The sequence below is a fragment of the Saimiri boliviensis genome, chromosome 13 (genome assembly GCF_048565385.1).
Source record: "Saimiri boliviensis isolate mSaiBol1 chromosome 13, mSaiBol1.pri, whole genome shotgun sequence".
NCBI lineage: Eukaryota > Metazoa > Chordata > Mammalia > Primates > Cebidae > Saimiri > Saimiri boliviensis.
Genome location: NC_133461.1, coordinates 99,849,813 through 99,863,148, shown reverse-complemented (window position 1 = coordinate 99,863,148; position 13,336 = coordinate 99,849,813). Strand labels below are relative to the sequence as shown.

Sequence of the window (13,336 nt, the reverse complement as noted above, 5' to 3'; positions counted from 1 at the left end):
TTCATTGATGATACAGATGTTAGATTTATCTAGAAAAAAATTGAAAACAAATATGATTTTTATATAAGGGTTTGTCTTAGTCTGTTTGTGTTGCCATAAAAATACACTGTATGTGTCTTTTATAAGCAATGGAAATATAATACATAACATTAACAGAATGAAGGACAAAAATTATATTGTCATCTCAATGATACATAATCAACATCCTTTCATGATAAAAGCTTTCAGCGAATCAGGTATAGAAGTAATACATCTCAATCTAATAAAAGCCACTTATAACACACCCATGGTTAACACACTCAATGGTGAAAAGCTGAAAGATTTTTCTCTAAGATCAAGACCAAAACAAGGATGCCCAATCTTGCCATTTCTATTCTACGTAGTACTGGAAGTCCTTGCCAGAGGAATTAGATAAGAAATAGAAGGAAAAAATACCCCAGTCTGAAAAGAAGAAGCAAAATGGCCTCTGTTTGCAGATGATAGGATTTTATATACAGAAATCCCTAAAGAATCCACCAAACAAACTGTTAGAAATAAATGCAATAAAGTTGCAGGATGCAAAAATCACCATATAAAAATCAGTTGTGTTTCTATGTACTAACAATGAACTATGTGAATGAGAAAGTAAAAAATGAATCCCCTTTAAAATAGCTACAAAAACAATAAAATACTTATGAATACATTTACTTAATGGTGGTGAAAAGATCAGTACACTGAAAACTGTCAAACATTGATAAAATAAACTGAAAAGGCTATAAATAAATGAAATAACATACCATGTTGCTAGACTGAGGAATTAATTTACTCTCTTAAACTATTATGTTTCCTTACTATGTGATAAACCACATAGGTATATCAATTCAATCTATTAATATCATAGGTGCATCTATTCAATGACTTTTTCTGGTGTCCCAAATACAAGTATAAAATAGAGATCAAGAGCCTGTGAACTTTTATTAAGAATTTTGGTCTCATGATGTATTTGCTGTGTGTTCTAAGATTTGTTGTGTTTTTTAATTGTCATTGGCCTCTCAGATTTTGTATCTGCATAAAGAGACAGTAAGATAATAGAGTAATTATGAGCATTATCATGGCAGAGAGTTAAAATATGCTTAAGTCAGGCACATAATAAGGGCTCATTAAATATTGACCATTATTAGAGCCACAGAGTATGATTTTCCACAAAGACTTAGTTGAGACAGATAAGGAATACTACCAGTAGGGCAAAGGAAAACTTCAAATTGAAACGCCAGAAGGCCTATTTTATAAATTTACCAGCCAATCTGGGCTGAAATATTGAGTAGTACAATGAACATTTTTTTCTGGCTTTTCAGGATTTACTTTGATTTTAGTTCAGATGGACTTGGGACACTCATATTTCACTTTTCTTCAATTCTCTGAGGTAAACAAAGGCTTCTGCCATAGAGTAATATCCATGTCAATATTAATATCAATACCAATGTATAACTGGGGAAATCAATCGCCTCTTGACCTTTGGATCCAAGTGTTAATGAAAGCTTTCAAGGAACCACTCATTCTTCGTTACTTTAGTGTATCTACAATTGCACTGAAGCATTAAAGCAGGTTTTATGGTGACCCGTTTTATGAGATTTCGCTAGAGAAACAGAACCAATAGGATATATAGAGATATATAGAGAGATTTATTATGAGGGATTCATTCTTGCAATTATGAGGGCTGAGAAGTTCCCCAACTTGACATCTACAAACTGGAGGCCCAGAAAAGCCAGAGCTGTAATTCAATCTGAGTACAAAGGCCTGGTAACCAGGAAAACTGGTGGTGTAAGTCCAGGTTTGAGTCCAGAGGCCCAAGAACTAAGACCACCAGTGTCTGAGAGTGTGAGAAAATGGATGGCACAGCTCAAAGTTGCCTTTCCTCTATCTTATTTTTCTGCCAGTCTCTCAACAGATTGAATGATGTCATGTTGATGAGGGTGATGCCCATGTTGATGAAGATTACCTGGATCAATGAGGGTGATGCCAACACTGACATTGCCCACCCGCATTGATGAGGGTGATGCCAACATTGATGCTGTGCAATGAACCCACACTGATTAAGGTGACCTTCTTTATTCACTCTGCAGATTCAGATCTGGATCTCTTGTGGTAACACACACACAAATAATGTGTACCTGCTCTCTGAGTATCCCCCAGCCCAGTCAGTCTAACACATAAAATTAACCAATGTAACTATATTCTCTTTGTTTTTCAGATCATTTTTTCTCCTTCACATTTAACACCTAACACATTTAATTATCTCATTGGTTTGTGCCTGTTATGAATCAGTATGTGCCTGCTTTAAAGAAAAAAGTGCAAGATTTGCAGAGGTCTTTGATAATTTATCAAATCTCATGAAACCAGGTGAGGCATGGGCCAGAGCTAACAGGCTGTACAGTTCCAACACAATTCACATTTCTTCTGTTGACATACAATGTATGGAGGACAACATAGGTGCCTAAATTCCTCCCCCTAAAATACCCCACATTGATGTCTTACTGTATGTAGTAAGGGAAAAATAAAGTGTTTATTCCATTCTTCAAAGGACAAAATGAATCAAAATACTTTTATAAGCTACATTAAAAAATCTGTGAGCCAAGGGCTGTCATTTTCAAAATCCTCTTGGTGAATTCCTGGTTTTGAAAGTTCCATATTATCTCAATGATTAAGATATAATACACCAATTTTGTTAAACTTCACATGCAGTCTGTCATTTCCAACTTAACATCCTAGGAAAGATATTTTTATTTGGTAAATAATTTTTGATTTATTGCCATGAAAACTCCAATAATCCCAGAATGGAACTGTTTTCTTTTTTCCATAGCTACACTAATTTCAAGTCATTTTTCAATTCCTAATTTCTTCCTGAACGCTTACCTGATCTTTCTAAGCTGACTCTTTGAGCTTACAGAATGTATTTTTGGTGCCATTCATTGTCCATAAAATATTTTAAATCCTGTGATATTAAGTTTAGCTTGAAGTTGCCTCCTTGCACATTGTAAGTTCAGCCTAAAGGTTTCTCTGTACTTAGTAAACTGAAATCTTACTGGATCCATAAACAGACTGTAACCTACTCTTGTGCCAGTCACAGAGTTTCAGCCAATCAAAAGGGGCCGGCTTTTCAGGTCTTATTCAAATAAGGCAGAGATCGAGCAGTAATCAAAATGACTATTTTTTTTAACCTCACATTTTCTTTACATCATTTTTGTTTTGCTGTCCATAAATCTTCTTACACCATGTGGTTGTGCTGGGGTCTCTCTAAGCTTACCATGGTACAGGAGGCTGCCTGATTCATGAATCATTCTTTGCTCAGTTAAACTATGTTAAATTTAATTTGTCTAATATTCTTCTTAAAACACTGGTATTATTATTTAACTTTCTGTGTATTACATTCATGTTCATTTCATGCTGTTTACTCTTCCATGAACCACTTAATGCTGACTTTTTGGTCAAAAAACTTTTTATAAAGCAGTTTCTGCCTTCAAGGAGTTCATAGGTTACTAATGAACATATACATAATAGATATATACATTACTAAAACATGATATACTAATGAAGAGATAGATTATGTATTTATACTTTGTATATAACTGAGATGTGACAAGATACTGTGAAATTCAGAAAACTGAGCTGTTAACTCCACTAGGGGGAGCAGGGCAGAGAATCCAGGGCATTCATGGAGAGTGGATGGCCTTCCTGGATTTGGGTTTGCATAGGCACAGTAAGTGCATGGTGCATATTGAAAAGGTGTACAGATATCCCAATCAAGAAATAACTAGGCTCAATTTGTATTTTGAAATTCTAATAATTTCTACTTCTACTTATATTGTTATAGAAAGATTTGCATTCTGGCAATTTCAAGTTTTCTTAGAGGATTTAACTACATTTGGGTAGTAGATTTTCTATAAGAAAGTCCCTAAAAATTATTTGGCTTTCTAATACTTTTCTAAAGTTCCCTGAATCAAGACTAACATAGGGTAAACCATGAGATATAAGTCAAATCTAAGAAGAGTCAAGTCTCAAATTATAATGTTGAAGTCAAATAATACACTATCTTCCACATTAGTGGGTAGGAAAACCTCAGTTTTCCTAATGAAATTAAAATCACATATCTACATCTATAATCACTAGTCTTGGAAACACTTTTATTAGGACATTTCTCTGTTGAAGAAAACGTATCAGGTGTCAATAGGGTGTCTGTATGACCTACTTTCCTATCTGCTGTGTTGGTGGATTGTACATCTAGGCAAAAAGGTAGCAGCATAACACAATCACCTTGATCTTTTCAGTCATTAGATGACAACAGGTCAGCTTCGCCATTTGCCAAAATGTAAGTTTCACAAACATAACAGTAAGAAATAAAATTTAAAAAAGAAAATTCACATAATGTTTGGAGCTATCCTATCCCATAGGGTGGCAAGAAACTTAAAGCTAACCACATTCAATGGTAGGAAGGATTTAAAAAAGAGTCAACATCTAAGTCAACATGGATTTATTTTCTTCAGGCTTTCCTCTGAAAATATGCTAAGGGGGAGAAAAACAAGAAGATGCTAAAAGGAATTATTTACACATTTTATGTTAGCAATTATGTATTTGGAATTAAGTTAACTCTGTCAGAAAATATATACATTTAGGTTTGGTATAATGCTTTTAATATTGATGACTTGTAAAAATACACCAATAAAAAAACAATGTGTTAAAAAATACTTAGGTGACAGGGAAATAGAGAGGTCATTGTCATTTTACAATTGTCTTTACAGATTCTAAATCAATTGTTGAAATGCATCTGTGATTATAGAAAGAAATATTTCTATCAATCTTTGAATAAGACCTTCTCACCATACCCACTCAGATTTTTTTTTAAAGAGGAGAACTAATGTTGACAGAGAAAAGGTATTAGATTCAGGTCCATTAAAACAATTTGTAATTATTTCTAAAATAGTTTTAATTCTAAAATTAAAAATCATTTTAAAAATTCATGGTCATTGGAGAAATTAGTAGCGTTAAAGATATGAAAATACCTTGGCTAAAAATTGAAGAAATACTCTCTGGCCTTGAGTGAACAAAGTATAAGATTGTGTGATGCTCACTGAGATATCATCTCACAGCAGTTAGAGTGGTGATCATTAAAAACTTGGGAGACAACAGATGCTGGAGAGGATGTGGAGAAATAGGAACACTCTTACACAGTTGGTGGGAGTGTAAATTAGTTCAACCATTGTGGAAGACAGTGTGGCAATTTCTCCAGGATCTGGAAATAGAAATTCCATTTGACCCAGCAATCCCACTATTGTGTATATACCCAAAGAACTATAAATCGTTCTACTATAAAGACACATGCACACCTATGTTCATTGCAGCCCTGTGTACAATAGTAGAGACCTGGAACCAACCCAAATGCCCATCAATGATAGACTGGACAAAGAAAATGTGGTACATATACACCATGGAATACTACACAGCCATAAAAAACGATGAGTTCGTGTCCTTTGCAGGGACTTGGATGAATCTGGAAACCATCATTCTCAGCAAACTGACCCAAGAACAGAAAGCCAAACACCGTATGTTCTCACTCATAGGTGGGTGTTGAACAACAAGAACAGGTGGACTCAGGGAGAGGAGCATCACACATAGGGGACAGTTGGGGGGCATAGGGGAGAGACTTTTGGGGGTGGGGAGGGAGGGAAGGATGGGGAGGGATAACAAGGGTAGAAATGCCAGATATAGTATGCACCTCAAGTAAAATAAATAAATTTAAAAAATATGTTGAGCAGCACAAACAAAAAAAGTTGTGTGATGCTTTTTACTATTGTTCCTTAGAATGGAGCTTGATTTTAAAATATTCTGTGTTCAGAGGATTCTGCCTGCTGATGTGAACTATAAGCTAACTGAATTCTGTCTGTAGAATATTGCTTTCCTGAATGACCCATCTCTACCCAGGAGGGACTTATTTCCTAAAGGGCAGAAATATTCTAGAATAGGTTACAAAATTATTTTATGCTATTTTCTTTTTGTTGTTGTTTTGGGATGAAATCTCACTCTGTCGCTTAGAGTGGAGTGCAGTGGTGAGATCTCGGCTCACTGCAACCTCCACCTCGTAGGTTCCAGTGATCTGAAGTTTACTTTTCTGATAACTTAATAGTAAGAATATGATAGGGAGATGTACAGTTTTTATCCACCTGAACTGTCCCTAATGTCTCCCCAAAAGATCATGCATAACCACGTTGGCTCTTGTCAGTCAGCAATCAACCTGTCTCAGATCAGGCCAACCATACTATTTTGCTCAGGCAGCCATAACAATGTACCACACCCTGGGTGGCTTCTACAATAAAAATTGGTTTGCTTACAATTCTGGAAGCTGGAAATCTGAGATCAGTGGGCCAGCAGGGTGGATTCCTTCTGAGGCTTCTGTCCTTGGCTTGCAGCAGCATCTCCTCCCTATGTCTCTCATGGTCTTTCTTCTGTCCATGTCTGTCCACATTTTCTCTTCTTGTAAGGACACCAGTCATATTGGATTAGGGCCCACCCTAATATGTTTTAACTTAATTACTTTTCAAGGATATTATCTTCAAATGCAGTCATGTTATGAAGTACTGGGGGACTAGGAGTTCAGTATATGAGGAAGGCATCATCCATCCATGACACTACCCTTAGTTGAGTGTATAGAAAACAATTTATGATTGAAAGGTGTGAGAACTGCTGTCTCTCCCTTTCTGTCCTCACTCTCTCTTTCCTGTGTTTTTACTAGGGGCATGTCAAAGGGCTAGTTAAGTGACAGGGTCTCTGTCTATCTCCCAGGATGGAATGCAGTGGCACCATCATAGCTTACTACAACCTTGACCTCGTAGATTTTTTTTTTTTTTGAGATGGAATTTCGTTCTTGTTTCCCAAGCTGGAGTCCAATGGCACAATCTCTGTTCACTGCAACCTCTGCCTCCTGGGTTCAAGCATTTCTGCTGCCTCAGCTTCCCAAGCAGCTGGGATTACAGGTGTGTGCCACCGCACCCAGCTAATTTTTTGTATTTTTAGTAGAAATGGGGTTTCACCCAGTTAGCCAGGCTGGTCTTGAACTCCTCACCTCAGGTCATCTGCCCACCTCAGCCTCCCAAAGTCCTGGGATTACAGGTGTGAGCCGCTGCTCCCGCCTGACCTCCTAGATTTGAGCTATCCTCCTGCCTCAGCCTCCTGAGTAGCTGGGACTACAAGTGCACACTGTGGTGCTCAACCCGAAAGATTGTATTTTTCTCTAAATAACAACTCAGTGGTGGCAACTCTTCCTTCATGTACGCCATCTTCCTTGAAGAGTGGGGGCTTCTTGCCACATACCTGGCTTCCCAATGATGGCTGTCTTCCCATTTGGGCACCTTAAATGGTCCCCAGTATTCATTTGGCATCAGGGTTCCTGCAGAAACTGTGTTCTTTGTCTTCCATGTACCCCTTGCCTTCAGGAGATATCTTGCAGGCCTTTCATTGATCCATCCTTTTGTGCCAATAATTAGTTGCTTATGAGGTTAAGAAGTGGCCAGTGAACACAGCCTCCAGCCTGGAAATCCATCATGGAAATAACTTTGTATTTTCCCAGAATCGTGGACCCTTGAACAAAACTAATTTTATTCTTGATTGTTACTATGCTGATATTTGCAGCTAGGTCATTCTAGCCTTTAGGAATATGACAAATTTGTGAAAAGTGCTATTTATCTCTGCTATTAACATATTATATAAACCTGGGAACCCTGATATTTTATGTTATTTTCAACAACTTTTTTGAGATGTAATTGACACAGATTAATATGTTCACATAATAAATTTTGACATTTCTGTACCAGCGAAGCAATTATCACAATCAATAGAATGAACATCCGTCACCTGCAGAATTTTCCTCATGCTTATGTTTCCTCACTCCTGCTTGACCCACAGCCACTTCCCTGTCACCACCGCCGATCTGTTCCTATAGATGAGTTTGTATTTTCTAGAAAATGTATGAATGGAATCATAGAGTGTGTATTCTTTCTCTCTGGCTTTTTTTTTTTTTTTTTTATCTCAGTATAATCTCTGAGATTCATCCCCAGTGTTACAAAGATCAGTGACATATTCTTTTAAATTATTAACTAGTACCTTATTTTATGGGTTATCAGATTTTTTAAAATCTATTCATCTGTTGATAGGCACCTTGGTCATTTCCAGTTTTTATCCATTTCAAATCAAATTCCTATAAACACACCACTGCACTCCAACCTGGGTGACAAAGTAATACTCAGTCTCTAAACCACAAGCAAACAAATAAAACAAAAAACTTGCCATAAACATTAATGTACAAGTCTTTATACAAATATGTGTTTTCATTTCTCTTGGGTTAATGCGATGTGATAAATGGAGTAGCATGCATGAATCACGTTATAGATATACATAACTTCCTTTTCTGTTTGTTTTTAGATATACATAACTTCCTAAGAAAACATCAAAGTATCTTTCGAAGTAGTTGTATCATATAATATTTTTATATTACCAGCAACAAATTACAGAATTTGTGTAGGCTGGGTATCACTTGTCCAAAATGCTTGGTACCAGAGATACTTTGGATTTCAGATTTTTTTTTTAGATTTTGGAATATTTGCATATACATAAGGAGATATCTTGGGGTTGGAACCCAGGTTTAAAAACAACATTTATTTTGTTTAAGGACATCTTATCCAAATGTCCTAAAGGTAATTTCATATAATATTTTTAATTTTGTCCACAAAATAGCTGTGTATATTGACCATCAGAAAGCAAAGGTGTCAGTTGTTCAATTGTGGAATTTTCTGCTTGTGGTGTCATGTTGGCAATTAACAAGTTTTAAATTTGGAAGCATTTTGGATGTTGGATTTTCAGATTAGGGCCTCTCAACATGTATAAAAAAAATTAGTAGCCAAAGCAAAATAAAATTCATTATGTTATAGTTCTGTATGCCAGAAGTCTGATACAAGTGCCATGAGACTAAGAATCCAGCTGTCGGCCAGTCTGCTTTCTTTTCTGGAAGCTCTAGGAAAGATTCCATTTTGTTGACTTTTCTAGCTTCCATAGGCTGTTTATATCCTTAGCTCCTGGCAGTCTTCTTTCATCTGTCTGATTGCTGTTATATGCTAAAGCCAGTGATTTGATGTAATTGCAGAAAAGTTCGTTTCCCTTAGGAATCCTCAACAATTCACTAACATAAAGATACTGATTTTAACCCAGCCCAGCCTTTCACCCACTTTTGTTTAAGATTACATGAGAAAACAGCCACAGTGCTTTGCAAGTTATTTCACGTTATACAAATACAAGGTAATGTTTTCTATTTCAAATTTCTTATTTCACAGATGGGGAATTTGAGGCTCTCATGAGTGAAGTGATGCAAGGCTATAAAATTTGTCTGGTGGCAGTGCCTGAATGGAGCACCACCTTCTGTTTCCTCAGCCACCAAAACAGGTACAATTTTATATGTATGTATACACACACACACACACACACACACACACACACACACACACTTTAAGTTCTGTGATACATGTGCAGAATGTGCAAGTTTGTTACATAGGTATACATGTGCCATGGTGGTTTTTTTGCACTCGTCGACCAGTCATCTACATTAGGTATTTCTCCTAATGCTATCCCTCTCTTGCCCCCCTCCCCCTGACATGCCCTGGTGTGTGATACTCCCCTTCCTGTGTCCGTACAGTCTCACTGTTCGACTCTCATTTATAAGTGAAAATATGTAGTGTTTGGTTTTCTGTTCCTGTGTTAGTTTGCTGAGAATGGTGCTTTCCAGCTTCATCCATTTCCCTGAAAAGGACATGAACTCATTCTTTTTTGTGGCTGCATAGTATCCATGGTGTATATGTACCACATTTTCTTTATCTAGTTTATCACTGATAGGCATTTGGGTTGGTTCCAAGTCTTTTCTATTGTGAATAGTGCTGCAGTAAACACATGTGTGCATGTGTCTTTATAGTAGAATGATTTATAATCCTTTGGGTATGTAGGCAGTAATGAGATAGCTGCATCAAATGGTATTTCTGGTTCTAGATCCACACTGTCTTCCATGATGGTTGAACTAATTTACACTGCCTCCAACAGTGTAAAAGTGTTCCTATTTCTCCACATCCTCTCCAGCATCTGTTGTTTCCTGACTTTTTAATGATCACCAAGCGAACTAACTGGTGTGACATGGTATCTCATTATGGTTTTGATTTGCATTTCTCTAATGACCAGTGGTGATTAGCTTTTTTTAATATGTTGGTTGGCTGCATAAAAGTCTTTTTTTGAAAAGTATCTGTTTGTATCCTTTACCTACTTTTTGATGGGGTTGTTTCTTTTCTTGTATATTTAAGTTCCTTGTAGATTCTGGCTATTAGCCTTTTGTCAAATGGATAAATTGAAACAATTTTCTCCCATTTTGTAGGTTGTCTGTTCACTCTGATGATTTTTTCTTTTGCTATGCAGAATATCTTTAGTTTAATTAGATTCCATTTGTCAATTTTAACTTTTGTTGCCATTGCTTTTGGTGTTTGAGTCATGAAGTCCTTGCCCATGCCTATGTCCTGAATGGTATTGCCTAGGTTTTCTTACAGGGTTTTTTGGTTTTAGGTCTTACATTTAAGTCTTTAATCCATTTTGAGTTAATTTTTGTATAAGGTATAAGAAAGGGGTCCAGTTTCATGTTTCTGCATATGACTAGCCAGTTTTCCCAACATCATTTATTAAATAGCAAATCCTTTGCTCGTTGCTTGTTTTTGTCAGCTTTGTCAAAGATCAGATGGTTGTAAGTGTGTGGTGTTATTTCTGAGGCCTCTGTTTTGTTCCGTTGGTATATATATATATATATATATATATATATATATATATATATATATGTTTTGGTACGGTACTATGCTGTTTTGGTTACTGTGTAGTTTAAAGTCAGGTAGCAGGATGAACAGGCACTATTTTCTAACTCAAGAATCCTGAAATAACTGCTGGATTGGTTATCTGTTATTAGTGATGTGGCCTCAGTTTCTAACATACCTGGGAAATTTGAAGGGAGGCCCCATCTGGGAGAGTTCAAGTATGTCCTAAGGAATGACTCAGGTCAGGGCCCAAGTGACTTGTGAGTGATCTAGTTTATTCTAATGCTTGAATGATGAACAACACTATTTATACAGTTGTATTTTTGGTTTTATTTGTTTTGGTTTTTTGCCTAATAGGCAAGCCACAGTTATTCTATCTCCCTAAAACAAAGTATAAAATCATTTTTAGGAAAGATATCAAATACACATTTGTTGTTGTTGTTCGCTTATTGCTTTTTTAATTGACATAAAGTACTCTTCTGTGACTTGATTCAGCAAGAAAACTAATTACATTTTTCTTTTCTAGAAAACTTTCTGAAGCCCCAGTGCTTGGTGCTTCACATTAGTGTTGCTGCTTTGGTTTTTAATGTATACTAGAGGTCTCTGAAACAGCATTGGATTCCTTTAGACCCTTTTTCAGGATCTCCCCGAGGAAAAAAAAATTTTCATCTAGGTTGGCACAGTGCTACTCCCAAACTGCAGAAGATCCTAGGAATCTATATTTAGACTTCAAGAAATTTGATGCATGAGAATCCAAGGCCAAATTGCTTTTCTCAATTTACTCTGTCAGTAGCAGCAATGCCAAAGTTAGTAATTAGGAATATGACTTCAGTAAAACTTCATTAATCCAAAGGCCACTAATTTGGTGTTTTTCATCCCGTGGGTTGAGGCTGAAGTTAACCTTTTCATTATTGAAGACAATTGAGTTTGCTATTTTAATAATCTTAAAGATGGTAAAAATTTAACTCAATTTAGAAAAAAGTGCAGAGAATCACTTGAAAGGATTTAGGAAATATCTGGAGAAAAGTGAAAGAAGCCAGTGGCTGTCATTTCTTGTTGTCCAGAACCTAACGAGCCCCCTCTTTCTCACTCACTGGCCCATCAGTCCTCCTGAGAGACTCAGAGTCCACATTAAGATATATTATTTACTCTATCATTGAGATGTAAAAAGTTGCCTCTCCCTTGGAAATTGCCATTTTGAAGGTCAACCAAAGCCATAATTTTTGAAATGTGGCTCAGGGAATGTAGTTTCTACTTTGTCCTAGAGAGAAACATTTTGTTAGATGTTAATCCTTATCACCTTTTCTCCTTTCACCAATTCAACAAATCCACCCACGGTGTATCAGGAAGGGTGTTAAGTGTTGCCAGTGAAGAAAGTAAAGGCACAAAGACGGAGTCCTGAACTCACAGCCTTGATTGTATAGTTCTTTCTGTGCCCTTGACTTTTGTGGCAGGGTAAAGGGAAGAGTAATGGTAGCATGTAGGTGCCACTGTAGCATTTCAGTACTCTGCCTGGATACCTTAGATGGTCATGAATCTTAAAAGGCTGAACACACACACACACACACACACACACACACACACATGCACACACAGACACACATGCGTGCATCAACCTTAAATAATGAGATTCAGAATACGTGACTAAATGTACAGTTTATTCATGCAAAAAGCTTGAAGACACCTGCTCAGGAAGCCCAGACTCCAAAGAAGTCATTTTGTATGTCTGCAGTATCTAGGGAGCTCTAGGAATTTCAGGACAAAGAGTCCTTTGGAAAGAATAAGATGTTAGAAAAGAATGGTGAAGACCAAAGAGTAAAGGACATTTTAAGTCTTGCCAGGGCATCACTGTTCTGAAGTGTAGAAGTATGGGGTTGTCTGTATAGACAGGGTTTAGGAAATCTTAGTAGAATTTCAACATCTTTCTATGTAGATTTATTTACTGCGTAGTTACAATGATCTGATTGGTCAAGGTGAGAGGTATGATTTTTCTCCTGTGAGAGGTATGTTTAACATTCCACACTGAAGATGTAACAGTCATAGAGTCTTTTGTGTCACCTGGTGTGAGTTAGGTACAGGACAGTAAGGGCAGCAGTTAATCTATAACAAAGATAAGTAAGTAGAAAGGGAGGGATGTGTGGCTTTTGATCTCTTCTAGTCACTGAGCCAAACAAGAACACTAAGAACAAGTAAATCTATAAGAAGCAGAGGTTACAACTACATGCTGTATGTCTCAGATCACAGTCATATGTCTCTGAAGACTGAAAGTGTTTTAGGGGTTCCAACAGCTTTTAAATTTTATTTTCTCACATATGAACACATGATTGCAGTGATAAGTAATAGTGAGATAATGATAAGAAAGTGTGACAAGTACAGTCACTTTAGAAGCTCACAAGAGGGGCACATGAGCAGGTTATCATTGAGATGAGAGTTGAAGGGCACACAGCCCTTGTGAATAATGGACCCTCGAGCTATTC

At 36.8% G+C, this 13,336-nt stretch overlaps 1 long non-coding RNA gene across 1 annotated transcript in view; it reads left to right on the top strand.

The window, feature by feature from the left end:
* LOC141580869 (uncharacterized) overlaps window positions 1-13,336 on the top strand; it is a 602,033-nt gene that overhangs the window by 308,379 nt on the left and 280,318 nt on the right. Inside the window, exon 3 of the long non-coding RNA XR_012513274.1 lies at window positions 9,354-9,462. This is a non-coding gene — a long non-coding RNA (uncharacterized LOC141580869). The remainder of the gene's footprint in view (window positions 1-9,353; window positions 9,463-13,336) is intronic.